The sequence below is a fragment of the Zootoca vivipara genome, chromosome 11, assembly GCF_965207765.1.
Source record: "Zootoca vivipara chromosome 11, rZooViv2.hap1.1, whole genome shotgun sequence".
Taxonomy (NCBI): Eukaryota; Metazoa; Chordata; class Lepidosauria; order Squamata; family Lacertidae; genus Zootoca; species Zootoca vivipara.
In genome coordinates this window covers 48,838,445-48,866,397 of record NC_142594.1, presented here as the reverse complement: position 1 = coordinate 48,866,397, position 27,953 = coordinate 48,838,445, and the positions used below count along the sequence as shown (strand labels likewise).

Genomic DNA, 27,953 nt, shown 5'->3' with positions numbered 1-27,953 from the left:
TTGCAGAGCTACTAGTACCTGGAGATGCTGGGGTCCTTCTGCATGCAGGGCAGATGTTCTGCCAGTGAGCCACCACCCTTCACCAAAGGGACTGGCTGAGGTTGACTCACTGGAGCTGCTCTCCTGGTTCCAGGGTTTAAGGGCCAGAAGTATGAAGCAGCATCCTATGTTTCTGAGGAGAGGGAGAGGGAGGGGAGGGGAGGGAGGAAGGAAGGAAGGAAGAAAAGAGGGAGTGGGAGGGAGAGAGGAAGGAAGGAAAGAGGGGAGAGAAAGAAGAGTAGGAAATAAGGAAGGGATAAAGAAGGAAAGAAAAAGAAAGAGGGAGAGAAGATGGAAAGGGAGAAAGAAGGAAGGAAGTAGAGGGAAAGAAAGAATAAGAATGAGGGAGAGGAAGAAAGATGGGAAGGAAGGAAGGAAGGAAGGAAGGAAGGAAGGAAGGAAGGAAGGAAGGAAGGAAGGAAGGAAGGAAGAAAAAGAAAGAAAAGAGGGAGCAGGAGGGAGAGAGGAAGGAAAGAGGTGAGAGAAAGAAGAGTAGGAAAGAAGGAATAAAGAAGGAAAGAAAAAAAAGAGGGAGAGAAGACAGAGATAAAGAAGGAAGGAAGGAGAGGGAAAGAAAGAATAAGAACGAGAGAGAGGAAAAAAGAAAGGGAAGGGGGGGGGTCGCCGCCTTGATTCAGCGCCAGAAAAGAGCACGAAGGGACCCAGGGGCAAAAGCATTTCCCGTGCAGCGTGAGGCAGCGGGTGTCCGTTTTAGGAGAAGTGCGTAAAGCCTCAGAGTTGCACGTTCGTGAGGCTGAGCCGCTGCTGAGCTCACGTTCATGAGGCTGAGCCGCGGCAGGAGGAGGAGGAGGTGAGGCAAGAGGAGGAGGAGGAGGCGGCTACCCTGGTCGGTGCCCGGCAGCGCCGTGCGGAGAGCCCCGAGCCTCTGGGACGCAGCAGTGCTCTGTAGCACTTTGAATCCTCCTCCTCCTCCACACGGCGCTGCTGGGTGCTTTGTCTGTGCTTCAGGAGCAGCAGCAGCAGCCGTTTCCAGGCGCCGAGCCATGGCAGGAGGAGGAGGATTCAAAGTGCTACAGAGCACTGCTGCGTCACAGAGGCTCGGGACTCTCCGTGCGGCGTTTCCGGGCGCTGACCCGGCAAGCTGTCTCCTCCTTCTCCTGCTGTGGCTCGGGGCGCTCCACGCAGCGCTGCTCCGGCCGCCTTTCTATCCCCCCCGGCCCCAGCTGTTTGTCGGCGCTTTGTCGGCGCGGCGCTTCAGCAGCAAGGTCCCGCTGCTGGGTCCCACTGGCTGGGGTGCTCGGCGGGCCACATGACGAGGTCTGGCGGGCCGGATTTGGCCCCCGGGCCTTGTGTTTGACACCCGTGGCTTAAGCCATGCAAAGGCTTTGATCCAATATTTTCATCTCCCCACAACACTGCAACACTAAACAGAAATCTTGTCCTTCTATTTACGAAGTACGGGTCTTTCTCCCATTGCCATAAAATGCATTTTTTTAATCTATAAAGTAGCTGCTGTGAAGAGTTTGTTGATCTCAAGCAAGCAGAACCAGCCAGGTGTGGCTGCCGGAGAGATACCATCCCATTCCTCGGTGTCACCAATGAAGAAAATTCATTGCTGACAGCCATGTAGAGCAATCTGTGAAGAAAACAGGGGTGAAAGCGAGAGTAGAGATGCTTGTGCCTTCCTGTTTTCTAGGGATTTCTCCTCCCCACATGTACACTGACACAGCAGGGCCTTTTAAAAGACTGGGGGGGGGAACTAATGATATGCCAACTCCTTTGGCTTGAATCACTACTGGATCACATAAACCGAATACTTCAGGTGGGGAGATCACATTCTTTGAAAGCTCCAGGTACCCTAGCAATGTTTTGCTTTCTCACAGTTGCCTGGGAACAGTAGTGCGGTACGGATGGAGTTTCAGAGCAAGGCAGCTCGGCTGAATACACTCAGGTACTGCAAGGTCAGAAAATTTGTACAGCGGGCCTGCTATTCTAAAAAAAACCTATAAAAAAACAACAACCCCAAAACGAAAAGGCACCGAGAGCAGTGCAGTAGAAAGCAAGCAAGTTCAGCTAAGCCAAGGCAGTTCTTTTGTGGAAATTTATAAAGCTGATTCTAAGAGATGATACTGCTTAGCTTAGCCACTTTCAATGTCTGATGGAGCTAGATGGGAAGGGAAGGGCAGAATGTTACAGGATTTCTTACAGAAAATGTATGTGGTATGATGACTTTCCATAGCAAGCACTGCTGGAGGGAGAGTTGGTGGATACAATTAACCAGGCATCCCCAAACTTCGGCCCTCCAGATGTTTTGGACTACAATTCCCATCTTCCCCGACCAATGGTCCTGTTAGCTAGGGATCATGGGAGTTGTAGGTCAAAACATCTGGAGGGCCACAGTTTGGGGATGCCTGCAATTAACAAAGGTCTCTAGAGCAGCAGCCTTCTCCAACTTGGTGCCCCCAGGACAGGCATCCCCAAACTGCGGCCCTCCAGATGTTTTGGCCTACAACTCCCATGATCCCTAGCTAACAGGACCAGTGGTCAGGGTTGATGGGAATTGTAGTCCAAAACATCTGGAGGGCTGAAGTTTGGGGATGTTTGCCCCAGGATGTCTTGGCTTACAACAGGCATGTCAAACCTGCGGCCCTCCAGATGTTTTGGACTACAATTCCCATCTTCCCCAACCACTGGTCCTGCTAGCTAGGGATCATGGGAGTTGTAGGCCAAAACATCTGGAGGGCCACAGGTTTGACATGCCTGGCTTACAACCATCAGTCCCAGCCAGAATGGCCGATGGTCAGGGATGATGGGAGTTGTAGTCTGAAGAGAACCAGGCTAAGGAAGGCTCCTGTGCAGAGGATTTGTACCAATCCCATTATTTCAACACAATCCGTCTTCTGCTGGTCGAAAGTATCATGAAAGTCAACTGTACAGCAGTTTCCGTTGATTTTAAAGACCATATCTTGGCAACCTGAAATTGACTTTTGTTTGAAGAGGCATTTCTGTTGCATAAAATTAAACAAAACACACACACAGTAGCTGTTAAGGTACTGTTCAGAACCAGGAAACTGTTAACGCATGCCCTCCTCAGCAGTTCTGTTATCTCAGATGTTGCTATGAGAAAGTGAACACTTCCAAGCAGCAAAGAAATTGAACTAAAGATCTAAAGGCTGTTATGAATGGAGAGGCATTAAATAAACAAGAATGCTGAAAAAATCGTTGTTTGCTCTCTCCTATAAAGATTCCCAATTGTGACATGTTATAAAAAACAGAAAAACCTTCTGGGTATACTCTTATGCCGGCTGTTATTAGGATGCACATTTGTCTTTCTAAACACATGACGTTGCTTTATGCGGGGTCTGATCATTGGCTCACTTAACCCAATACTGAATGCTCTGATCAGCAGCTGCTCTCAGGCATTATTTTGTAACAGGCTTGGATCGTTTTTCGTTTTTGTGAGTCACCTTGGGAGAGTTTTTAAGGACCAACAGGTGGATATTAAAGTTATTATAAAGGAACACCATGAAACATCTCAGCGGAGGGTCTTTCCTATCCTTCTACCTAGAGTAATATTTAACTAGATTTGTTATAAACCACAGGAGCTTTTATGTGTTTAGCATTTCCCCCACTACTGCTCTGTAGCCCCACATTCCATCACAGTTTAAAAATATTATATTCCATTTCACTTATGGAGGTGAAGTCTTGCTATATATGACCAGGAAAGTGACAGGAGGGAAAAGAGATGAAAAAGCCAGCAAAATTAGCACATGCAACAGGAAAGAGGAAGAGGAGACAGATGGTCAAGAGAACAGACCTGGTGAACACAAGAGAATACATTTGTGGGAGATTGTGGGAGTTGTTGTTAAGAAGCAGAGAGGGAGCGTGCAAATGGGTTCTGATCTTGAGTGAGACCTGGGATAAGAAAGAAGGGGGAAGAGTCTGTGGGTACACATTTGTTGGTTTGGAGATACAGTCGTACCTTGGATCTCGAATGCCTTGCAAGTCAAACGTTTTGGCTCTCGAACACCGCAAACCCAGAAGTGAGTGTTCCAGTTTGTGAACATTATTTGGAACCCGAACGTCCAGCGCGGCTTTTGCGGCTTCCGATTGGCTGCAGGAGCTTCCTGCACCCAATCGGAAGCTGCACCTTGGTTTCCGAACGTTTTAGAAGTCAAATGGACTTTCGGAACGGATTCCGTTTGACTTCCAAGGTACGGCTGTACTGCCTCTCAAACTTTGGACAAGTGAAAATTTTGAAAATGGCTGTTTTGGTTCACATGTTGTTTCAGAAAGTGTGAATTAGGTTCACATTAGTGAGAGTCTTATGCATGAAAAGCTTGCAGTCTATGTCCTGACAGATTCTAAGCTAGAGAACATTCATAATTCTTGAGAGCTCCCTACATCCTTCTGCTGCGCCTGATGTCTCTTAGAAAGTGAAATGCTAACTCCAGCTAGACTAACAGATTACTATAGAAAGAATATTGTTTCTTCTAGCTAGAATAGCAGTGATAATATTTAATGCTCTTTTCTATATGTTTGAAAAGACCTTGCCTCAGTCCGCTTGTCAAGCTATCAGACAACAATACTCCTTTGCAGTCAGACAGATATCGCTGTACTGTTTCAGACCACGATACAAACTAAGGATTAATCAGAGTTGCCATTTCCCATCAGACTACATGGGAGTCAAGCTTTCTAGGTTGTGAGAAATGTTAATGAACTGTACAATCCTATAAATGTCTACACAGGTGTAAGCCATTGAGTTCAGTGGGATTTACTCTGAGGAAACCGTGAACAGGATTGAAATCCTAACTCTCTTCCCCAATGCTTCATTTCTTCCAAGTTCAATGCATTACCTTATGGATAAAAGTATATTCAGAGTGCTTGAAGTTTTGGTGGAAACTGCAAATGATGAAAATGACAATCCATTCAAAGGAAATATGATTTACTGCATTACAGCTCCTTAATGCGACTGCTGAGATGCATCTACCACAAGAGCTAATGGGCTAACATGTCAGCTGAAGAGAGGTCCAATAGCAACAGGCTGTGCCAAAACACTAATAATCAGACACACAGGAGCCAAGCCACACAGTTAGCAACATCACAGACATGCCAAAAAATAAATAAGAGGGTGCAGTAAATGGTCAGCAAATGAGGTTTCGTCAGGAACACTACAGAGCTGTTTCTCTCCACTTTCGCTTTCCCTGTTCCCACTCAAATATGTGAACGGATAGGGAGTATGCCAGGGCTGAACAATGGATAGCAGTCTCAAGTGAGCCAGGATCTAGGAACCAGGAGCAGTGGGAAAAGCCAATAATCAGAACTGAAGAGCAAGCCCCGACGCAAAGGACAAACCACAAGGTGAGGTCAATGAGCAAGCCAGAAGTCCGGAACAAAGAATAACCAAGGATACAATACCACAGTGTTTCTCAACCTTTTTGGGGCCACGGCACATTTGTTCCGTGAAAAAAATCACGAGGCACACCACCATTAAAAAAGTTAAAAATTTAACTCTGTGCCGCCCTATATTATAATTATGACTGTAAGAAACACTTGCCAAATATTGCTTTCCGGCGGGTCAGTGTTAAGTATTGGCGGCCGCCAGGCTCGTTTGCACTGAGCTTTGGGAAAGAGGAGGAGAAATATTGCTTTCCAGCGGGTCAGTGACAATGCAAATCGCCCTTCTCGTTGCCGCACGTTGCGGCACACCAGCCAGCGTCTCGTGGCACACTAGTGTGCCGCGGAACAGTGGTTGAGAAACGCTGCAATACCACACCAGAGTCCAGGAAAACTTTGTTGCTTGAGCAACAAGGTTAGAGGCTTCCCCCTACACCCATCTCTAGCACTAGTGGCCTCAGGGGCAAGGGGTGGGCGGTTTGAAGGAGGGCTGAGGCATGGGCAGAAAGGGCTAGACCTCCTTGTCCACCCATACTTCAGCCTCAATTACTGAAGTGTGCTGGTTTTAAAATGGATGATTTGTAATTTAATTTGGATTATCGATTAGCCAGGATTGCACACAGAAGTCGAGCAGTTTTGCACCCACACAAGTAGGCCCTTGCAATGTGTGTTTCAACAAGGCTTTGGCGTTCAGCCTTTCCCCTTGCTTTTGATTTGTGCATCAATATTGCTGCAAGTCCAAATCTGTCGTTAATCACTCTTCTATTTTCCCATCAGTTTAGGCTTTCCTTTTCTGGCACTGCTCAGGATCTGACATGCAAAGCCATTTCTCTCCGGGTTAAATATTTTGCTTACCATTTTATATTCCATGTGCACTGTGTAAGGGCATGGGGCAAAGGACTCTCTTTCCCTGCAACCTTTCCATAAAGGACGGCAGCTTCCGCCCCTCCGTGGTTTGCACTCTTCCACTAGCAGTGAAAACCGAGGCGCAGGCAAGCTATGGCGGGTGAATGTTAAGTAGAGTCAGTTACTTGTAGCAAAACTGAGCAAGGCCTGCTATTTCTCCATTTGGCTGATTCATCGCAAAGAATACCAGGCATTTAAGGCAATTGCTGCCATGTGATAACAGTTGACTGCAGTTGCTTAATGGCTGTTAAGGCACATACAAAGCAGCAGGTGAAGAGTGTGTTGATTATTTGTAATGAAAGCTCTCTGGAGAAGGGAAGCCACATAAGGAAGCAAGCAGCTAGGCAGTATGGGAAATGTTGCATTTCCCTTTAAAATATATAATGCAGGGGGAGATACGGCTTCTCCTGCCTCATTCTTCCACTACTCCCCCAATAAATGCATGTATCGAACGACACATGAACATGACTGGCCCTATTGTATCTACACTGGCCCCAACAGATGGGAGGAATTTCAATTTCTATGCCATTCTAAAGATGTTGCCATCCATCTGTCTCGGGAGGCAACGGTAGAGTGCACTTTCGGGGGTAACGTCAAACTGTTGGAGAGTTACAGCGCCTGCTGTGGCTGTAGAGACCAATATGGGAGAGATGTTTTGTTGCAGCTGGGGCAGGTGAAGGCGTCCGGTTGTGCTGCTGCAGATACACCAAGGCGTTTCTTCTCTCTGCGCTCCTCCCAGCGGTCATTCCTCCTCTGGTCACTGCTTTGGATGCACAACCTGACTGCCTGTCTGCAGGCCCCACGGTCGCCTGCAAGGGATTCCCACAGGGCAGGGTTAACGTTGCCAGCCTTCATGTCACATTTGCAGACATCTTTGTAACACAGAGCTAGGCTTGCGCCAGGTTGAACAGAGACCCCTGTCACTGAGCTGTATATAATCTTAGGCAAGTCATCTCTGTCCCCCACAACCCTCACCCCAGTCTATAATATTTATTTATACTGAAATGTATAGGCTGTTTTTTGTACTCGGAGGGCCCTTAAAATAAAATAAAAACCCAATGATGAACACAATAAAAAGGAAATGGAGATTTGAGTTCTGGTTGTCAACTGGGTTGTCTGTAAATTTGGTTCTCTGCTATTGTGATGTTTGGGGTTTTGTTGATAATAGTTTTATATTTTTGTTTTTGTGTTTGTGGATTTGGTATATTTTAGTATATTGCTAAGTACCTTGGCAGGAACCTTTGGAAGAACACAAATTTAATCAATCAATCAATTAGTATGAACAAATGTCAAATAATATCCATAAAAAGATCTGAGCAACAGAACAAAGCAGCAAAAAGGGCAGCAAAGACGTCAGCTTCACTAACTAGGACAAGCATCCCCAAACTGCGGCCCTCCAGATGTTTTGGCCTACAACTCCCATTATCCCTAGCTAAGAGGACCAGTGGTCAGGGATGATGGGAATTGTAGTCCAAAACATCTGGAGGGCCGAAGTTTGGGGATGCCTGAACTAGGACAACTAAACAATACCAACTGCCCATTGCAATAAGGCAATTCTCACCAGGCCTCTGGAGACCAGCAGGATGAATCTCCTGGTGGAGGGAGTTCCAACGTTTGGAAGCTGCAATCATTATGGACCTGTTTTGCGCTCCCACCAGTTGAGACACAGAGCAGGGCCTCTTCCAAAGACCAAAATGGGAAGGTGGGGTCATGTGGAAGCAAGTAGTCCTTCTGGACCAGGGTGAGGAGGGGAGGGGGTGGTAATCCTAATAATATGGGGATAATAATTTACCTGACAATACTGTGGTAAGGATTACTAATATAATGACCTTGAAGGCCTTGAATGCTCTGAAGGCATAAATTCAAAGTGTTATTGTTGTTGCAATTAATGCAGCATTCAAGAAATCTTTCAAGACGATGAACTTGGAACATTTTCAAGCTGCCCCTGCCCTAGACAGCATATTTTCCTGCTGATTGGAAGGGCCATTCTTATTCAGTTTATTATTCAAACACATTAGCTGACAAACAGCAGCGAACACATTCAAGTAGTCCTTGAGCGAACACATCCTTGGCCCCTGCTAACGTCACAACAAGCGCTAAGACAACACAGCCCTGACATGCTGACCTCCGACCCTGTCACTTACGCCATGAGTCTGTTGATCAGGAATGATGTGCCTGCTTGTGAGGGGAGGGGGTTACATTGTAGGAAACAATGCCTAGGCATTCTGGGCTTTATTTACTTAGCACATCACCTGGTTTCTCATTCTCTTACAGAATACTTCACATTCCTCAATGGTGAGGCTTTAAAGGAACAAGGTTCTGAGCCTAGTCTGCACCCATGCAAGTGTGATCGCCATTAACCTGGCGATACTACCAGTGACATTAGTTACACTCAAACCCATGCACACTTTGTGCAAAATATAATATATACAAATTCTGGAGCCCAAATTCTGTGATGAGAAATGCTTGATTATTTGCTCCTTACAAACCTCACAAATTAGGTAAAGCTTCGGGAGTTTCTCCTCTACAGCGTTATTAATTTGATTCTTTTTAGAACAACCACCGCAATCACGAATCATGTAATTTGCAGGCAAAGGAAATGTCTTCATATTCAAACAATCCATAATTAACATGAGAATTTGCTGCCATAAGATGTGGTGGTATACAACTAAGTTTTACTCAAAATAGACCCAACAGGTGTTATCTTGAGTTGAAGAAAGAGCCCTCTAATTATTTGGGTTTCTTCCCCCTTAATCATTCCACCCCTTGATTGTGTGGATCATGTGAGAAGAGGTTCCTGTCTCCAAATAAGATGCTAATAAACTTGGCCAACTACAACCAGGTCCTACACATGTTATCTCCAAAATAAATACCATTGTGCTGAGTTACTTACTCCCAACTAACCATGCACAAATTTGTAGGGAAGGGGGTTGTGTTATATAGCGATGAGAAAAATATTCCACAAGCTAGAACTTGGCGCACTAAATCCCTCTGAAATCCCTGAGGATTTGCAAAATAGCCTACATATTATGCATGTCATTCAGAACATAGAATGCCAACGCATGCAAAACCATTGTGCTACTGTATATGATTGGCATGCATGCTGGATATTTCTAAAAATGGGGTGGGGGTGGGGGGTGGGGTGGGGGGACCAGGCCAACACCAACAGCCAAGTTGGGGTAGCCTACTTCTTAAAGTAGGCAAACCTCAGAGCAACTATGAATTTGTTTGTCTGTCACTATTTCTAAGATGCTCCAAATGTAGCTTATGAAATAAACAAGATAACATCAAAACACAGAAATAAAATATCACATACAAACACAAGACCCAAATATTAAATGGGCAGTCTGAGTGATCAAGGAGCAGGTTATGGTGTGTACCGAAGCCAGCTCCCTGTCCTTTATTTACTACCCTAAATTCTAAGCGCAAAGCATAGGTTCTCTCCCCCCCCCTTCATTATGGTGAATGGTAGATGTCTGTTTTTTAGAGAGAGCGTGTAAGGACCCACTGGGGATTGCAGTGAGTCTCATGTAGAGAACACGATGGCACATTGCCAGTGAAGGCTGACGCACCCACAATCAGAAGAGGAATGTGATACAAAAGTACCTCCTAATGCATCACTTCACTTTTCCCCAGAAGAGTGTATGGCAACCATTCATTTAATTGGGGGAAGGGGGAGTAAAGGGGTGCCCTGGGAGCCTACTGGGGTGAGATTTAAACTTCTTCCTCCCCTGCCCATTTTCCACAGGAATCCGAGCCCTTAAAAATCGAGCCCACTCCAGTCTAAACAGCTCTCGTCTCTGTGAAGAGGTCATAACACAGGGACAGAGTAGGTGTATTGATCTGATACAGTACCTACATTCACCGAGTATCCCCATCCTAGGTTTCATTTCTTGGCCACACTCGAATGTGCAATAATTTTTGGAACTGATTAGATATCGCTGACCATTTCTCAGACTTTGATTGCTCAGGTCTTTAGTCCTCATGGGATCCCGCTGGCAGTGATGAGAGCCAAAGGTCATTTCCACAAAGGGATGTCAGATTGAGCCTTCATAAAGAACAACGCTCTGAAAGGGTGCTGTCTGTTCAGGACCATCCAATGCCTCTGCTAAATATGGTGCTGTGAATGGCTACCCGGAAAACAGCCTTCTTGGCAGCAGCACCCCATTTCTGCAATGCCCTTTCCAGGGAGGCCCGCCTGGCACCAACATTGCTATTTTGTGTGTGTGTCCAGCACAGAGCTTTCAAAATTTTAATTTCTTGGGTTGTTTTGTTTTAAGCACTTTGATTTTGGAATAGCACCTGGTTTTATGCTGCATTATCGTCTGCTTTTATTATTTTGTATTTGATGGCGAAATTGTGTGGGCTGCCCAAATAAAATTCTATCAGAAAGGTGGGATATAAATCTCTGTTAACAAAATAACAATGAAGTAATGTGCTTGGGAATAAGACCAATTAAACTCGGTGGGACTTAATTTCAAATAAGCCTGCATAGAATCAGGCTATTAAAACTATTTAGCTTTGACAGGCTTGTGCAAAACCTCTGGACAAAGCAATACGGTATGTCTAGAAAGCTGACTCCCAACCTGGGAATACAACTTGCTTTTATGCTCTGGGCTGCAGGGGTTGAACATGAAAATGCTAGTGCCTCTTGGAAGGCAAGCCATTGTGATAATAAAGACTTAGTTTGTCATTCCTTCTCCTTTGTGAGACTGGATTTTTTCAGCATAGAGGCATTGCATCCTTGCCAGGAGAACAATTAATTCCTCCCCCCCCCCAAGTAACCTACACCATTTAAAATTCAAAATGCATCCGAGTGCAGCCTTGTCTCATGGGGAGACAGCAGGGGTGTGAGGTGGGGAAAGAGAGCTCCAGACTTTCAGTCCTGCTCATCATCATTCTTATCCTGCTAACGTGGGAAATTAATCTCTTTATTAATGTATGTCGCAGTGTGGTTCCTTGGACACCTGCCAAAGCCCTCCTGGAGGAATGAGTGATGACTGCTTAGCTCCTGTTTGACAGAAAATAAACTGCTTGTGCCTCGCTTATGATCCCTTACTGTACTTAGTGAAATAAATTTGTGCCGGTTATAGCAAAAGATCACACCTGCAGCTTGCACGTTGGAGCAATATGCTCTCAGAATCTGATCTCACAGCTGCTCACTCACCTACCTCCCATTTAAATGGATGCCCTCTCTGCACAAAGACCCTCCCTGACATCAATTGCTTTTCCCCACCCCTACAACCTGGTAATCGTACAGACAAGGCATTGCACTTCTTACAAAAGGAAGGCTAGTACGGGATCTTGGTATCTCAGCCATTTACACTTTCTTGCATTTGGACTTCCTTTCTTTTCTTTCTTTTTTGCAGTGGAGTTTAAACTATTTGTTGCGCCACTCCTGCTGCAACCAGGCTAGTTTCCCTTGAAATCCCCTTCTAAAGAAATTCTACTACTCCTCTGCTATTGGCTGCTTGCAGGGAGGCTGAGCAGGCAATTGTCTCTGGCTCTAGTTCCACTTGCCAGCGTCCGTGTTTGCCCTTGAGGCTGAGTACACTCGGATGAAACGCACCACAAGGCGGCTTTCCGAGTCGTGCTCTGAGGAGGCCGGCAGCTGTTGGTTCCTCTCAACACTCCTCTTGCACTGCACACAGTGGGAAGCGGCTGGCCAGAGACAAGACGGGCCGGCCTGTCAGCAGCGTCCGATCCAACTCACGCCTGCACTTCCCACAGGCTTTGTGAAGCAGCATTCTTCTCCAGAAAACTCTTCCTTTCCCAATTCAGAGGCTTAGACCCCCCAGTTGGTCTCACCACCGCCACTTCCTTTGCCTCCCTACCCAAAAGCACTCTCTTCTCTGGCTAATGTAAGGATGTGAGGCCCCTGCTGAAGGAGATCAAAGGCCGATTTAGTTCAGCATCTTGCTCCCCACAGTGCCCTGGCTCCAAAGCCCAACAGCGACCCAGAGACAGAGGCTGAGGGTCTAAGTCCCACCACTGAACCTGAGGCATCCAAGCTTGAGGCCATCGGATGTCTGCATGCCCCAGGAATGACAGCCCCATGTACTCTGCTGAGCTAGGAGGGCAACAGAGACAGCATGCACAGCATGAGCTCCTGGAGAGACGATGGTGTGTGGGCTTGCAACCAGAGAGTTGCCCCTTTATTAGATGGAGCATGAGGGGTGCAGTAAGGCTCAGAGCGCAAGTGGACTCAGTGTGCCTTGGAACAAGGAGCCTGTTTTCATGGATCTGTCCAGGGTCCTGAAACCACTGATCTCTACCACGGGTTTTCTTTTGTTTTCAGGAATCCTCCTCTTGAATGAGCGGTGCAAGTCTTCTCCTTTTGCCCCAGATTTGCACACTCCTGACCCAATCGAAGGCTCTCTTTTACCAGGGTGGGATAATGAGATGCCTCAGGTAAGTACACAAGCAGTAGCACCTTTCGCTGTATCTTGCCACTGAACACGGAAGATCCACTTAGATATTATGACTAGTAGCCATGGATAGATCCCCCCCCCAGCACGTGATTTTGTCCAATCTTATCTAAGCCTGTGGCCATAATCTCATTTTGTGGCAGCAAATTCCACAAAATGCTTATGTACTGTTTCCTTCCTTTTGTCTCCCCTGAGTCTGGTGCCAATCAATATCAACGTAGGCTCTAGCACTATGAGATGGGGAGAACAACTTATCTCTGTCTACTCTGCTCGCGCTGTGGGCTTATTCTCCCCAATGGTGCCCTTCAGACTGTCACCAAATTCTTCCCTAAAACTTACTCAATAAAATTATCTCTGCTCTGGTCTCTATTTTGGCCCCTGCTTCCCTCAGAAATGTGCTCATATATTCTAGTGTGGCTTCAAGCATCACGTTTGTGCAATTCTGTTGGTAGTTATCAGTCAGGGAGCCAGCGAGCAATAAATCTCATCGAGTAAGTGAAGTTAACTCATTACGGGCAGTGACCATTTTAGCTGCGTCCACCAACACATGGGCCCTTTTGGACCCTGAAGAGGGAGGAATGGGGCCGTTAACGCAGGCTTAGGCACACTCCGCTGATGCATGGGGGGTTGAGAAACGGAACCCCCATGCAAAATGGTCGCTGCTTGTAGTAGAAGAAACAAGGCCTGCTCAGGAGCACCAGGCCTAATGAGCACAGCAACTCTTCCTCGGTAGGTCTTACCCCTATGAGGCAGTTGTGGAGATTGAAGGTCCCTGCCTTCCCACAACTGCCTAAGTCGTCTCCTCCCCCAGGTCCTTCCCAAGCAATCTGAGACTTGCCGGTTCCATGCTTGTATTTGCTACTCCCTCTTCATACCTCTCATGGTTCTGCAAGACCAGCGGGGAGGAGAGCTTGTCGCCGCAGGCATGGGAGACACCCTAGCTTCTTCACCAGCCTGACTCATCTCTGCCTCTTGAGCTCCCTCTTCACCTGCTTCTGCTTCTGGACTTCTGCCACAGACTCTCCCTGCTCACTAAGCCCTGTTTTCCCTTCAACCTTTGACACCTCCTCCTCCCAGTCTTCTCTCTCTTCTCCTTCTGACCACCCATCATCGTCCCACCACCACTCCCCGGGCTCTGAGCCTTCTTCCCTTGGGATTTCTCTCGCTGGTGCCTCCCAGTGTTCCTCTGCATCTTGCCAGTCAATTACATTATCATGACCTAAGTGCACCAGTACCAAAACTTTCATGGTTAAGCAAAGAAAGGCAAGCTAGTAATTTTCAGAGGCTTATTTGGCTGCCTTAAAGAGGCTCACTTCCCACTCCAGAAACTCTGGCACTGCATAAATGTCCAAAGACAGCACTGTGTGGTCACCACTGCTGAGCTGGGATGCATTTGAGCTGGAGGTGCAAATCTCCATATCTCATTACCCTGGAGTCAGCCTGAACCCTCTGCTCCCAGCTGCCGTGTGTGAGTGTGTGTGTGTGTGTGTGTGTTTCATTTCTGTAAACAAACAGCAGTTTGAGTTCTTGATTTAAGAAGTAGCTGCCACCTAGAAATCTTGGTCCACATATTACCCATGGTCCAAGGCCTGGGAGGTGGGGGTGTCACAAACACGTCATTAAAGCCTGAATCTCTTTGGTCGAGAGACTGCCTACATTGCCCCATGAGTCTCATGTGGACACTATGCTCAATCCACTTGCACAATCCAACTGCAATCCAGATACGTTAAAATCAGTAGGTTTCTTGGCACTGATTTCAGCTAGATATGGATGGCAATCTAAGAAACCTGAACCCATGACTTTCTAAAGGGTCTGCTCTAGCATTCTCACAAACTACCGGACTCAAAGAAGTACTGTCTGGTTGAAAAACCTAGGGTCAATTGTGCGAATTAGGTGGTGTTGTATACATCCACTCAAGACTTCCATAATTTATTTGGTTTTGCTCTTCAGGTATCTAAATAATTTGGATTTTTGCCCTCACCAGAGATTGCCTGGAATGGGAAGAACATGCAGTGGTTTTAACGGCAATGAATGAGACCTAAAAACTTGCTTTTTAAACCAACCACACTCAAAAATCTACCATGATTTCTATGCCACATTCTATGCCATTCAGTTGATTTTCTGTTTCTGTGACACATTCCCAGCTGTGCAGAATACACCCAACCCTTGTTCATTCAGTAATGTTGAAACTTCAGTGCGAAGGAACCCAATAGGCTCTTGGGAGTCATGTAAATCCTGGGCATTTATAGCAGATGTAGACAGAATGCGAGAAAGGCCTAGACAACTCCCTGGGAAGATACAAGCCTCCTCCTATCTCCTTGCTGGGGTGTGCCAAAGGGTGGAAGAAAAGAACCAGAAGCCATGCAACAGCAACCTAACACTTAATGCAAAGTGGTTTTGACAATATATGTAACTGGCTCCTGCTAGCATTGAGAAGAAGAAAAAGAAGAGTTTGGATTTGATATCCTGCTTTATCACTACCCAAAGGAGTCTCAAAGCAGCTAACATTCTCCTTTCCCTTCCTCCCCCACAACAAACACTCTGTGAGGTGAGTGAGGCTGAGAGACTTCAGAGAAGTGTGACTAGCCCAAGATCACCCAGCAGCTGCATGTGGAGGAACGGAGACACGAACCCGGTTCACCAGATTACGAGTCTACCGCTCTTAACCACTACACCACACTGGTGTAGTGCTATGCAGAGAGACTCAGGCTACCACTTATTATTACCATTCACTTAATGAAGCGTTGAGCATCAGTGGCGCTCGCTTCCAAGTAGTAGGTGCACACTATTGGCTTCAGGCATGCTTCTGACTACCTCATCCTAAACATATTTACCTGGAAGTGAACCAAGCAGACCCACCACCCTTTCTCATGTGTTGCACAGGAAAATGCCTTATAGTAGCTCAGTCGTGTCTATCCGGGGGATGGGAAACCTGTGGCCCTCTAAATGTGCTTGGACTACTTCAGCCTAGACCAGGAGTCATGCTGACTGGGGCTGATGGGAGTTATGGCATCTGAGGTGCCGCAGGGGAGCCTCCCCTGGTCTACGCTGGCCACTACGGTAGTAGCTCTCTAGGTTTTCAGCCAGAAGTCTTTTGCAGCCCTACCTGCAGATGCCAGGGACTGAACTTTGGACTTTTTGTCTGCAAAGGAGCTGCTCTGCCACTGAGCAATAGCCCCTCCCTGAAGGCTCCCACCGGTCATGAAGACTTGGTGAGAGGGGACCGAAGGAAAAGGAGAAAGGTGATAGGCTAAGGCACGGGCCTGCTTCTCAGTGAGATACTATACCTGTGCCTGGGAATTTATGTGACTTAAGGCTTCTCTTTTTTATGTTGGTGTGAAGGGACCTCAGACCCTAGGAATTGGCTCCTATGACAATTGCATGTAGGTGTTGCATTGTCATTTTCTGCAGCAAATGTGAAAATGTGGGCAACATGAGAGCATCAGATGGAGTTAGGACAGGGCATGTGGTTCGCAAGTAGAAGATCCCAGGCTGATTCTCTGGCACTCCCAGGTAGGGGTAGTAGTAGTAGTAGTATCAGTAGTAAATGATAATAATAATAATAATAATTTATTATTTGTACCCCGGCCCATCTGGCTGGGTTTCCCCAGCCACTCTGAGGGCTTCCAACAGAGATTAAAAATACATTAAAACATCAATAATTAAAAACTTCCCTAAACATGGCTGCCTTCAGATTTAGAAAAGTCAGATAGTTGTTTATTTCCTTGACATTTGATGGGAGGGCATTCCACAGGGTGGGCGCCACTACCGAGAAGGCCCTCTGCCTGGTTCCCTGTAACTTGGCTTCTCGCAGTGAGGGAACCGCCAGAAGGCCCTCAGAGCTGGATCTCAGTGTCCGGGTAGAACGATGCGGGTGGAGACGCTCCTTCAGGTATCCTTCAGGTATCCTTCAGGATAAGACAGATTCCTGTATGAAACCCTGAAAAGCCATTGCCAGCTACTGTGCAGACTATGATAAGCTGGAGGAACCATTGGTCTGATTCTGTGTAAGGCAGCTTCCTGAAGATATGGGGATGTTATCCACATATTTGTTGCAAGAAACACCCTTGCTTTGTAACACATGTGCACGTGCGTATTTGCAGCAATCATGGTTTCCGCACAAAAGGTGCATCCCCATGCAGACTTCAGGGTTAAGAAGCAAGCTCACAAATGCATTTTTACGCAACATCATTCTCCAGGGGCCCATCCTCTGAGCGGGCAGACATTGCTTACATTGCCAAAGGAGGAGAGATAAACACAGCATGGGGCTTGCTCTGCAAGGGCTATTATAGTTTGCTTTATTTGCCCTGTGTGATCTGAATTCGCCCCGTTTGTTTTTGCCAGCATAAAACCAACAGCTGAGAAGAAAAGGTCCTGAGACTGCTAATGCAAACCTCAGAATGTGTATGAAAACAGCTAGAGCAGGAAGAAAAGAGAAAAGGGCGGCAGCTGGTCGCAGGAGGAGGTGAGAGGTAGGGGAACAAAAAAGAATGTGGACAGAGCAGGGTTAGTTATTAAAACAGCCAAGTGAAACAAGGCATACGCAGGAATAAGCCCCTTGGGGAGATATAAGCAAGCAAGGGAAAAAAATCCCAACAGTGCAGTTTTATGTAACTCTTTCACTGCTCATTCTTAAATGCCATCGTCCGCCTGCAGTCCAAACACAGTGACAGCTAAAATATTTTGCTCTGAGGGATCCCCTCCTCTTTTACTGAATGCATACTGTTCCGTTCCGTTTGGAATGGTTTCACTTGTTTTACAATCCTAAAATGGTATATTATGTTGTCATAATTCACCTTGGGGCCTTATGGTGAAGGGCAGGTAAAGAAATCTTAGAAATAAATAGATTAGGGAACAAGCCATATTGAAAATGACGGGCTGTATTCAGACTTCCCTGTCCATTAACACCAGGGACCTGTTGTTGTTGTTGAGTCGTTTAGTCGTGTCCGACTCTTCGTGACCCCATGGACCATAGCACGCCAGGCACTCCTGTCTTGCACTGCCTCCCGCAGTTTGGTCAAACTCATGTTCGTAGCTTCGAGAACACTGTCCAACCATCTCATCCAGGGCCCTAGCACTGGCAAACAGGTGAGCTTTAATGCAGAGCAATCGAGCACCACAGTTACACTAGCAGAAGCTCATGGTTCAATGGATTGCTCAGACTGTCAGTTTATGGATTGTTCTGCTGGTAAAAAAATATTGGACCAGCAGAACAAATACACAGCTAGGTGACGTTAACTTGGGGCTCATCCACACTGCTGCTTTCTCCTGCTCTTCAGCACTGGATCAGAGGACCCAATTTGCTCCTATCCAGCATTGAAGATCAGGTTTCCCCGGGGGAAAGCGGTGGGACAAGCGGAAGTCTGGGGGCTCATCCATACCTCCATTTGCCTAGCCACTTTCTCCCAGGAAAACTCCTGGTTTAGCGCTGAAGCAGAACAAGCAGCAATTGGGTTCTCTTTGGGGGGAAAGTTGCAAGGCATAAGGCAAAACTGCTCAGACCTCTGCTTTTTAAGCCCAGAACAAGCCAAAGTGTGTTCGGGGGCCCCAGGAGACCTTGGACACAACCCACTGGTCCTTACTTCTGAGTAAGGGCTGCACTGCTAGATCACGTACTTACTCAGGATTACATCGGACGCTTGTGTTGACAGCACTGAAAACGCCAGTAATGCTGTGGCCAAAGGTTTCGCATTACAATTATCTCCATAGCAGGAGGTTCTGCAAATCAGAGCTAGTTAAAGGTGAAGAACCCAGACAGATGCATTAGTTTCAGGTTTCAAGTTTGCAAAAGAAATAAAGGGCAAATGCGGATTTGAAGTTACATTCCCTGACATTCTGTAAAACACAGCCAGCAGCAAGATTATAATTTACAAACATATAAGGGCAATATACTCAAGTAAACTATAACGCTCCTCCCCGCTCTGCTGCCTGATGTGTTATTTCCCGTGGCACTTTTGCTGGTGCACACCCGCAAACATACATAGGGACTGTAACTAAAGAACCACAGCTGGATGAAGCAACAGTTGCCGGGGATCTGGTATCAGTATGGAAGTGTGACTGACAAGTGCATGTCAGCAGCGCTGGACTCGGGAGCAGGAGAAAAGCACATGCCTGCCGACCACGTGATCCGCAGCCATGTGCTCGGCAACAGCGAGCAAGGGAAAAACAGCTATCATCAATGCTCCCATCCTCTGCGCTTTCTTCTAAGGCGTCATCCGATTGGCTCTTCCCGGCGCAAAGCTCATTTGATTAGATTGCTATTAAAAGAACAATTTATCTAAACACGCTAAACTGGGGGAGAAGTGTGGGCTTGAAGCAAGGCAGATTTTTGGGAGAGTGAGGGGGGGGCATCCATCTTACAAGCATCTCTGAGGCAGATGAGTTGCCGCTGCTCCCAGAGGAGTAATGAAGCTACGTTTCATTTGCACGTGTTAATTAACTCAAATGGTACGCATGCTTAAATGTATGCTGCTTAGCAGAAAAATTACTGGCGAGAGGCATTTCGGAATGCAGCTAGGTGCTACTTAACTCCCCTTTCATCGAAGCAGCAAGGCTGTAATAATTTTCTAGAAAAGCCAGGCATGTAAAATGAAGAGAACCGTTGAGTTGGAGTACTGTTGGAGCAAGGTACGGTGAACTCTATGGCTCTCCATTTATCAGGATGGTTAGAGCCTCGAGTTTGGATGTGGAAAACTCAAGTTCAAGTCATCGCATGGCTACCTATTACACTTGCCGGGTAGCCTCGGGCATCGTACTCTGTTTGGACCTGATACCAAACCACAGCTAAGGAAGCTATCTAATATTTATTGCATTTCCATCCCCCTTCCTCCTCCAGCACTTGGGGATAGTGTAGATAAGAGATGGAGAACCTGCAGCCCTCACTCCCATCGCTGCGACTATATCCCCACAACCCTGCGAGGTAGGACAGGCTTAGAGATCGTGTCTAGAATCATTTTCCCTTTTTTGTAGTATAATTAATTATTTTCCCATCAGGTGTTCTGGCACTGGTAGTCCCAGTCCCATCTCAGGATATGCCAAACATACTGCCAAGGTCCCGGGAGAACCTGCAATCACCACCTTGCTCCCAAAGGTAAGCTCTGTTAGGCAAAAGCAGCAGAAGTGCTCATAGGAGTGCATTCACAGGATCACAGAATTGTAGAGTTGGAAGGGACCCTGAGGGGACATCTAGTCCAACCCCCTGCAAGGCAGGAATCTCAATACACGGTCTCCCATCCAACGTGAAACCATACTGGATCCTGCTTAGCTTTGCAAATGTGCTAGCGGTTTTATTGTTGTACCATTGGGAGTCACAAAGATGCCATAAGCCTCCAGCTTACTCTCTTCACAAGGAAGTTGCACTTGTGTTGTATCCAACACTGGTTCAACTCATGGTAGACCCATTGAAATGAATGGCATGACTAGCTTAGATCCGTTAATTTGGGATACAGTGTGGTGTAGTGGTTAGAGGATCAAACTAGGACCTGGGAGACCAGGGTTCAAATCCCTACTCGGCCATGAAGGTCACTGGGTGACCTGGGCTGCTCACTGCCTCTCAGCCCAGCCTACCTCACAGGGCTGTTGTGAGGATTAAATGAGGAGGGAGAGAACCATGCACACCGTCTTGAGCTCCTTGGAGGACAGATGGCCTACAAATGGAATAATTAATTTCAATGGGTCTACTCAGAGCAGGGCTTAGTTGGATCCAACCCCCTCTAGCCGAACTACCGTGTTTCTCATATTATAAGACATGTCTTATATTCATTTTTTCCTCAAAAAAACACACTATGGCTTATTTTCAAGGGATGTCTTATTTTTTTCCTCCTCCTCCTGCCGCGGCCGGCATTGCTGCTGCGCCTATCACTATGTCTTATTTTTGGGGTATGGCTTATATTCCTTGAATGCTTAAAAATCCTGCTATGGCTTATTTTATGGGTATGTCTTAAAATATGAGAAACAGGGTACCTACTGCTCGAGGGAATAAGGAACTATGTGCAAAAACAGTGGGGGGAAAAATCACTTAAATCCTAGAGAACAGAGTACTTTGCTATGTATGGAATAAATGCCCATTTTGTCCCTTGATAAACACAGTACAGCTAAACAAAAAAAAAACCTTCTGGTGCACACAATGTTTTATATTCTTGTGGTGCCTTTATTCTGGAGATCAACATTCTTAAAATGCTCATGTGATTCCCGCCCCCCTCAATATCTAGCCCGATGTCATCTGATTTGAATTTTTCTGGTCCTCTGCAGAGAATTGGGCAGTGCGAGTCCTTTGGCTCTCGCAGCATGACTTTATCTGGATGTCATCAGAGCACAGCGGCATGACTGGGAGGTGTGTCTCCGCACCCACGTCAATGGGGCCCAAGTGTGTCTCCGGCTGCCAAACCATGTGACTTGGCAGACCTTCCGTGCTTGGGTAAATATTATGCCACTGAATGGCAAAGAGATGCCTGGATCCGGACCAAACCAGGGTCAAGCCCCCGAGGCTTGGCTTTGCAGAGGCTCTCTCTTGCGCTGCCACACAGAGAGCAGAGGCTCACACACCTCCCGCGGGGGGGGGGGGCGCAACGGCAAAAATTCCATTTCATTCCAGAAGCAAACTTGGAAGGCTCAACAAGTTTGCAAGAGACCGTAAACAAACCCGAGGCTGTAGGAGGCAATCCTCTATGAACCCCAGTCCAATTATATGGGGTTAGAAAACCCCAGCCCTGGACAAAAAACATGCTTTCAACTCATGCCCCTACCCAATGCTGTGAGGTTTCCAGAAAATATATCTGGAACATTTCAATTGCCCAAAGTTTAGCATGGAAATTATGATGAGCGACCTCTCTCTCTCCCTCTCTCCCTCTCCCTCTCTCTCTCTCTCTCTCTCTCTCTCTCTCTCTCTCCTATCTTCCTTTCACAGCCAGCCCCAGTGATTCCCGGAGGCTCAGGGAAGCCTGCCGCCCTGCCTTGGCTCTTGCCCCCTGGAAATTAATACATCAGCAGCTCAGGGTCTTTTCTGCCCCTGTGCAAGCCCAGGAGGCCCCTCCCCACGCAGGAAGAGGCATGCCGAGGAGAAAGGTGCTTGTGAGTTTAATGGTCTTACTGAGCCGGGAAGTTCCTTGGATGGTGATGTGTTTTGCTCGTTTCAAAATGTAGCCAGATAGCCTGGCTGCAACCGGAGGTCTTGCTCGTTCTTCTGAGTTGGGCATGGACATCTGACCCAAAGCCCTGCCCTGTTGGCTGCCACTGCCAGGAATTGCAATCTCATAGAAACAGAACAGATGTACTGCAATAAAGGGCAGCTATGTCCCCCTTGTTCTTCCCAACTCTGGTGTTCATGAAATGCGTGCGTAAGGGGCAATTCATGCATTATGTTCTGACAGATGGATGTTCACATCAGATGGGTCATCAGATGGATGATTTGGTTGAGATTCCTGCATGGGGTTGGAATAGATGACCCTTGGGGTCCCTTCCAATGCTACAATTCTATGGTTCTATGATTGTATAATACTGTAACACGCCACCCCGATCTTCCAGCGGTGCGAGGAGTACCAGGCGAACTTCGTGTTGGATCAATCCATCACTTTCGCTGTGTGTGTGTGCCAGTATCCATACCTAGCAGAGTTGCATCTCAACGCAGTTCTTTCCTTGGAAGCGTCTTCGGGGTTGGAGGTACATACAGCAGGCAATAAATACTCATGGACGTCATAAAGATTCAGTCAAGTGTAGAGGTTTACTTGACAGGCATAAAAGCATATTGGCAGCAAATATATACAGACATTCACCACTGCCATGGTCAAGGCATACTTAAAGAGTCCAAGACTCACTTTCTGCTTCTCTCACCGCAAGGCACAAGCAACAGACTCACAACAAATTACACAGAACCTTGTTTTCCTGTTGCACAGCGCATGTCCAAAGAACAGTTCCCACAGAAAATGTCTTTGCATAGACAAAACAATCTCAGCCTTCTGCTGCTTCTTGAAACTTCCTTCTCTGTTCTTCTCTGTTTCTGGTACAAATGATTCTCTCACACACAAACATTTGATTAAAACTTCACAGAGCACATGGGAAGGGTTAAAAAAGGGAGGAACAAGACCCCCCCCACGGAAACTAACTTAAACTAAAAAGACAACATCATCTTTTTGGTGGTGTAGTTACATCCTGATTGTCACCCGCCAATCGAGCAAAGGTGTCAAGGTTAAACCTGCTATTTCAAGGGCAGGCTTAACACCCGTCTGGATGGTTCACAGAGAAAATGAAATCAATCCTCTTGTAACATGAGGAGATGCACCAGACAAGCCACTAAAACTTGTCGTCTTCCAGATGTTAGATGTCAACTATCAACACCCTCAGCCAGCATGGCCAGCAGTCAGGCATGATGGGAGTTAGTGTCCAGCAACATCTGGAAGATCATAGGTTAGTCATGCCTGCGCAGAAGATTTCTTTCACAGACAATGACTTTGTGAAACGCAATTTGAGCCTGTGGGACACTGGGACTGCCTTGACATCCACGACTCTCACACGTCCAGCGACCTGTCTTGTGCACAGTGACTTATATCTTTCCTTTGTAACACAACCCTGTTTGCAATGCCTCCTAACATTTGCTATTCTCTTCCAAGGAGCTCAGGGAGAGGCCCAGAATCCAACAATCAACTTGAAGGACCTCCAGAAGGCAGTGGAGGTGACAACAATAAAATAAAATAAAACAGGAGTGCTATCGCTAGTCTCCAGATACCGCTCTTGAGTCTGCACAGCATTCTGAACCTGGGATATGTCAGAAAAAAATGCAGTCTGTGCCCCACAATCAAGATTTTGGCTAAAGAAGAAAAGAACAGGAAGACCTTTTGGGCCATCGAGAAAGGTGCTATCTTGATTCTAATCTAGGGCAGGTTTCCTCAATCTGTTGCACCCAAATGTTCTTGGATTCCAACTATTCCAACTCCCATGAGCCTCAGCCAGCAAGGCAAATGGTCAGGAATGATAAAAGCTGTGGTCCGAAATGTCTGGAGGGAATCATGTTGGAGAAGGCTAGGATTCCAACACACCTACTACAGACTCCAGCCTATGCCGGAGCCAAATACTACGGTATTATCTCTTGTTTCTTGCATCCCGAAGCTTGCAATGTGTTTGGAGTCCCCTGCTGGTGTTGTAAAAAGCTCGCCCTTTCCGATTCCATCGATGTCCCTGTCTGAAACGCTTGTGGGGTTGCTGAGCCGTCTGGGTCAGAAAGCTTTGCTCTGCCTGATGCTCACACTGTCGCCCCGAGCCAGGCTTCTCTCTAGCTTTGCCTCAGATTGTGAATGCTCAGATCACACGGCTCATTTGTCCTCCCTTCATGCCTGAGAGGGCAGTGGAGAATGAGACAGAAGAAATCCATTCTTCTTGTGGGCTCCAGTATAAATAAAACCAGCTCAGATTTGGCTAATGAGCAGCTATCATTACACCAGAGTGTGAGCTCTGTTTGGCCCTCTGTGATGCGTCTCGGCTTCAACCGGCATAAGAAAATACATCTGGAGTGGAGTGACAACTTGAGTCCATCTCATTTAATACTGTCTGTTTCAGACCTGGTGTCCCCCAGATGGTTTGGAGTGCAACTTCCATCAATCCCAAGGGAAACCCAAGGGGATATTGGGTTTCTGTTTTTGTTTTGATTGTGGTTTTATATTTTGATTTTGTTCTGTGAACCGCCCTGAGGCCTCCGGATATAAAGCATTATATAAATTCAATAAATAATAATAACTCTGGACTCTGGAAAAGGCCACATCTAGACTGTACGTTTAGAGCAGTATAATACTGTACCACTTTACACATTCATGGCTTCCCCCGAAGGATTCTGGGAGTTGTAGTTTGTTAAAGGTACTGCGAGGTGTTAGGAGACACCTCTACCACAGTTCTACAATTTGCAATTCCCAGAGAGGTTTAACAGCCAATCCCTCTTCACAAGGAACTCGGAGAACTGTAGTTCTGTGAGACAAAGAGGGGTTTCTAAGATTCATGCAGGGTTATTGGGACAAAGGCAGCGAAAATGGATGCCTCCCATTTCTAAGAATAAAAGTTATTGAAGTGACTACTAAGTAGTTAATTGGGTCTGTCTCAGGCCCCAACTGGAACAAACAGGTCTCTTGGGAGGCAGAAAATAATACAGAGCAATGTGTCTTTATATTAGCAAAGCTGGAGAATAATGATAAGGCAATACTATTTAGGTTTCATAGAATGGTAGAGCTGGAAGGGACCTCGAGGGTCATCTAGCCCAACCCCCTGCAATGCAGGAAATTCAACTAAAGCATCCATGACAGATGGCCATCCAACCTCTGCTCAAAAACTTCCAAGGAAGGAGAGTCCACAACCTCCAAAGGGAGTCTGTTCCACTGTCGAACAGCCAGAGGCAGAGCTAACTGCTCCGACACCCGGAGCGGCGCACATGCTGTGCACCCAGGGGTGGGGCTAGCCATGCACGGGGGTGGGACGAGCCAGGGGTACGGTGCGGCGATGTAACCCCCCTCAGGGATGACACCTGGGGCGGACCGTCCCAACTGCACCCCCCTTCCTCCACCACTGTGAACAGCTCTTACTCTTCCTGATGTTTAACTGGAATCTCCCCTCCTGCAACTTGAATCCATTGCTTCATGTCCTACCCTCCTGAGCAGGAGAAAACCAGCTTTCTCCATCTTCCATGGGACAGCCCTTCAGATATCTGAAGATGGCCATCATATCTCCTCTCAGCCGCCTCTTTTCCAGGCTAAACATACCCAGCTCCTTCAACCGTTCTTCATAAGGCTTGGTTTCTAGACCCCTGACTCCTCCAAGTCCATCTCCTGAGCATTCATATTGTGTAAAAGCAGGTCTCTCGAGTTCAAGTCCTAGTCTTGATAGATGCCATTTAATGGTTTCAATACTGTCTGCCTCTGCAACCGTTTTGGGGGCAAACACGCAGCTTTCGTTTCCGATCAGGGCATGTCCCATAGCTTACTAATGAAATCCTGTAACTTTTTATACCGCAGTGTTTGAGGTGTGTTTCTGTGGGTGAATGTCCTGCTGTTGTTGCACTATACTTGCAAGACAGCAGCACTTGCAAAGCACCGCAGAACAGGTAATGAAGCAGAACGATGTGTTGACGGTCCGTTTAAATCCCCCACTAAATTACTACTGTTGGGTCAATGATATGTTGCATAACATAACCACGACAAAACGCCAGTCTGGAGGGGCCCTGCCCTATTATGCCATTATGATGCAAGGAGGCTCATCTCTGTTAAGCATCACTGATCCTTCATTCCTAAAGGACTTGGCTATTAGGAACCCACTGTATCATCCTAAAGAATTATAACCACACCATCCTAGGATCTTATTTCGTGCTCCTGCGCACACATGGAGCCTCTTCTTGCCTGAAGGAATGTGAGGGAATGCAATGTGGCCTTTTACATTATCTCCAACAGTTCAGCGAGATTATCTCATTGCCAATTCCAGTTCACACACTGCCACACAGCAGTTTCTTATTCTGGATGTGCTGCTGACATGTACAGAAACCGATTAGAAAGCTTTGCACAGTCCTCAAATAAGTCTTCGCTGAAGAAAAATGGCTCCCTTGGTTATCTCCCGCTTGGACTACTGCAGTGCGCTCTACGTGGGGCTACCTTTGAAGGTGACTCGGAAACCGCAACTATTTCAGAAGGAGGCAGATAGACTGGCGACTGTGAGCAGCCGCTGGAACCTTATAACACCAGTCCTAAAGGATCTACATCGGCTCCCAGTAGGTTTCCGAGCCCAGTTCAAAGTGTTGATGCTGACCTTTAAAGCCCTAAATGGCCTCAGTCCTGTATATCTGAAGGAGTGTCTCCACCCCCATTGCTCAGTCTGGACACTAAAATCCAGCGCCGAGGGCCTTCTGGCAGTTCCCGCACTGTGAGAAGTGAAGTTACAGGGGACCAGGTGGAGGGCCTTCTCGGTGGTGGTGCCCTCCCTGTGGAACTCCCTCCTATTAGATGTCAAGGAAATAAACAGCCACCTGACTTTTAGAAGACATCTGAAAGCAGCCCTGTTTAGGGAAGTTTTTAATGTTTGATGTTTTGCTGTGTTTTTATATTTTGTTGGAAGCTGCCCAGAGTGGTTGCAGCAAACCAGTCAGATGGGTATTATTATTATTATTATTATTATTTGCAGCTTTTGAGCTTTTGACTCTCTGCACCGCTGGGTTCTTGCCTCTGCCTGGCTTTGCTCTCCATTCCCACAAACCTCCTGCTTGTCTCGCTGGTCCATCCCTACATTCCAGTGCAAGGAAAACCTTCACAGGGACCCCTCCTTTACTCCTGCCACAACAGTCATTTCTCCCAAATCCTCCCTGGCTGTCCATAAGAACTTTGCTGGATCAGGCCAGAAGCCCATCTAATCCAGCATCCCATTCTCACACTGGCCAACTGGATGCCAAGTTTCCCCTAAGCATTGGTCAAACACTTCAGCCATTAAAGAAAAGCCTATCACATGCTAGCACCTTGCTACTTAAAAATAAGTTTCTCAAATCCAGGAACGTCAGTAATCTTAAAGCAGTGGGGTGGGGGGTGGGGAGAACCCATGGCCCTCCTTGTTAGGCTACAACTCCCATCGGCCCCGGCCAGTTTGACCAACGATCAAGGATAAACAGAGTTGTAGTACAGAAATGTCTAGAGGGCCCCAGTCTCATGTATACAGTCGTACCTTGGTTTCCAAACAGTTTACTTCTCGAACATTTTGGCTCCCGGACGCCGCAAACCTGGAAGTGACTGTTCCAGTTTGTGAACTATTTTGGGAAGCTGAACGTCCGACAGGGCTTCCACTTGGCTGCAGGAGCTTCCCACAGCCAATCAGAAGCCACGCTTTGGTTTCCGAACATTTTGGAAGTCGAACGGACTTCCGGAACAGATTCCGTTTGACTTCCAAGGTATGACTGTCTATCTGATTCCTACAATTCTCTCGTGTCTCTGTCTCCCTCTGAATCAGATGCATGCAATATCCTGACAGTCTGCACTCTGGCACTCCACAGATTCTTGTGTCTGTTCGCTTCCTCTCAACTCCCCTTTTGGGGAAAGCTTTTGGGGAAAGCAGTGCCAGAGCTTTCCCATGGACGTGAATGGGTTTCAAATCACTGAGGCCAGATCACTCCCCACAAAGGAGGCCTTTGCACATGTGCAATCTGGATGTTGCTCCATGCACCAGTGGAACACACACACACACACACACACACACACACACACACACACACACACA

At 47.0% G+C, this 27,953-nt stretch overlaps 1 protein-coding gene and 1 long non-coding RNA gene across 10 annotated transcripts in view; one reads left to right on the top strand and one right to left on the bottom strand.

The window, feature by feature from the left end:
* The window catches only part of PRKAG2 (protein kinase AMP-activated non-catalytic subunit gamma 2), a 185,738-nt gene that overhangs the window by 57,972 nt on the left and 99,813 nt on the right, over positions 1-27,953 (bottom strand). The window lies entirely within an intron of this gene.
* Positions 1,888-23,412, top strand: LOC148684305 (uncharacterized). Of its 2 annotated transcripts, none has more exons than XR_015946319.1 (4): positions 1,888-1,951; positions 12,602-12,714; positions 19,725-19,821; positions 23,336-23,412. It is a non-coding gene; the product is annotated as an uncharacterized LOC148684305 (long non-coding RNA). The 2 variants fall into 2 exon arrangements; XR_015946318.1 differs by lacking the exon at positions 23,336-23,412 and adding an exon at positions 21,637-21,761.